This window comes from Petaurus breviceps, unplaced genomic scaffold (assembly GCF_028583685.1).
Source record: "Petaurus breviceps papuanus isolate PSGF00001 unplaced genomic scaffold, PetGlider_PUasm1.0 184, whole genome shotgun sequence".
NCBI classification, from domain to species: Eukaryota; Metazoa; Chordata; class Mammalia; order Diprotodontia; family Petauridae; genus Petaurus; species Petaurus breviceps.
In genome coordinates, this window is record NW_027185793.1 from 6,275,407 (window position 1) to 6,278,133 (window position 2,727).

At 44.7% G+C, this 2,727-nt stretch overlaps 1 pseudogene; it reads right to left on the reverse strand.

The window, feature by feature from the left end:
- Window positions 1–911: 911 nt before the first annotated feature.
- LOC138161255 (calpain small subunit 1 pseudogene) lies at window positions 912–2,147 on the reverse strand (annotated as a pseudogene).
- Window positions 2,148–2,727: the final 580 nt, after the last annotated feature.

The window sequence follows — 2,727 nt, forward strand, 5'->3', positions numbered from 1 at the left end:
TTGGAGGGTAAGGTTAGAGGCAGGGGATATGAAGGAACTGGATTCACTATTATGAAGCCATAATCCATTTTATAAAGTGAGAGCAGTGTTCACGTAAAAAAAAAAAAAAAGGTAATTTTGATAATTTTAAGTTAAAATTTTCCTGTTTGAATAAAATATTTGTGACCAAGTATAGAGGGAATGTAGAAAAAAAATTAGGGCATTAAAAATATAAAACAAACCTCTCATAGACAGTCTCCCAGATAGGATGTGATTGGGTTAAAATATCATTGTGCTGTAGGAAATGATAAGCTTTTACATTTAGAAAAATAGTGAAAGACTTGGACTTATAATGGAAGATGCCATTCACCTTCAAAGAAACAGATGATAAGTGGAAATAAGCATAATATGGTCTTATCTATGTATGTGTGTACTTATTTTGAAATTAAGTTTAAAATAAATTGAAATATAACAAAAATAAATAAATTATGAAAAACTGAGTTCCAAATTTTCTCCCTTCCTTTCTCCAATCCCCATTTCCTAAGATGGTAAGAAATTTGATATAGGTTATATATGTGCAATCAGATAAAATATATTTCATTATTAGTTTGTGAAAGAAATGAACCAAAGGGGGGGGGGATGCATGAATAAAATAAGATGACAATTAGGATGCTTCAATCTGAACTCAATCTTCTTCAATTCTTTTTTTTTTTCTTGTGACCACTGTTTATTTTGGGCTTGGGGCAGCCCAGAATCCCTGCCCTTGCTCCCAGGCCCACCCAAGAGAGGAGGGGAGAAGGCACACTACCAGAAGAGTCTTGTGGGGGCAGCATGTGTGTGATGGCACCTGCAGACATGTTAAAGCATGTAACGTGTATTTGTAGGGGCTTGGGGGCAGTGGGTGGCATGTTACAGCTTGTAGTGCTGGGTGGAGTTGAGGGGCAGCACATTGCAGCATAAGTATTTCTAAGGAGGCTGGGGGGGCACATTCGGTAGGTAGGGTTGGGGACGAGTGGGGAGCAGGGGCTTCTGGGTGGTGGTCATATTTGTACAGTCAGGGGTAGAAGGGGCACCCCAAGGACAACATGGCCTCAGCGTCTGGTGGTGCCTTCACCCAAGGGTTCCCATGTTAGGCTGAGAATGACAGAAATGCAGGGCAGGGGTGGGGGACAGCTTCCTGGCAATCTCTGTCCTAGGTGGTGGTGGGGGGGGGGGGGGGGACTGATGACCAGTCAGGTGGATAGATGCACGGTCCTCAGGAGTACATGGTCAGCTGCAGCCACTCTTGGATGTTCACCCGGATCTGACCACTGCCATCCTTGTCCGGAGACTTGAAGGCAGGGAACATGGAGTCCAGACGCACAAGACAACCGATGAAGTTGTCAAAATCCATATGCCCATCCTCATCTGAGTATCTCCAAATGATCATCTGGTAGAGTTCGGGGTGAGCTGGAAGCCTGCAGCAGAAAAGGCTCCTGGAAGCTCACTGCTGCCAATGGTCCCTGAGCGGCCTAGGTCGTACTGTTTGTAGACGGCCTGCCATTTCTTTATGTTGTTCCAAAGGTATTTGAACTCCTCAAAGCCAGGTTTGCCAGTGGTGTCACTATCCATGACTGCCACCATGCTCCGACAGGTGTCGATGCCAAAACCATCAGTTTTCAGGTCAGGGTGTCGAGTCACCACCTTGTTCAAGATATTCATGAGTTCAGAGGCACTGACTTCCATGTCATCTCCTGCCAGCTGGGAAAACAGATGGACCTCCTGAACTGAACTGCCAGACCTCCTCATTCTCATTGGCCTCGATGTTGGAGAAGTGGGATCGAGGGGGCGGGGGCTCTGGGTTATAATTGGCTGCAGCTTCACTGATGGCACTGGTGACTCCGCCTAGGAAGCCCATAGCGCCCCCCTGCCTCCACTGCCCCCGCTGCCGCCGCCTCCACTGAGCAGCCCCCCCGATTACATTGCTGATGCCACCCCTGCCGCCACCACCACTGCTGAGCAGCCCTTCAAGAGCTCGGCCTGCGCCCCCGCCGCCTCCGCCCTTAACGCCCAGGAATGAATTAACCAGGAACATGTCTCTGGGACCCTGGTCTTGGCCTCGGCTTCAGTTTCCCCAGCTCCGGCCTGGCCTTCTGCCCTGCTTGCTCTGCTCTGCTCCAGTCCGGCTGCAGGAGAATCTTCTTCAATTCCTTCTCTGTATGTTGGTAGCATTTTCCATCATGAGTCCTTTGAAATTGTGTTGGTGATTGTAGTCTTTCTAGGTTTTTTTTTTTTTCTGAAATTGTTTGCTCATCATTTCTTATGGCTCAATATTGTTCCATAGCATTCATATACTTCAATTTGTTCAGACCTTCCCAATTGATGGGCATCCTCTAAGTTTGCAATACTTTGCCACCACCAAATATTTACCATATTTTTTTGGTACTAGCAAGTCCTTTTTCCCTTTTTTATGATCTATTTAGAATATAGCCCTAATCATGGTATTTCTGGATTAAAGAGTATGCAGAGTTTGATTGACCTTTGGGTATACTTACAAAGTGTTCTCAAAAATCATTGGATCAGTTCACAACTCTACCAACAGTCCAATTTTTTATATCCTCTCCAACATTTATTATTTTCCTTTTCTATCATGTTAACCAATATGATAGGTATGACGTAGTATATCAGAGTTGTTTTAATATGCATCTTTATTATCAATAGTGATTTATAGCATTTTTCATATGACTACAGATAGTTTTGATGTCTTCA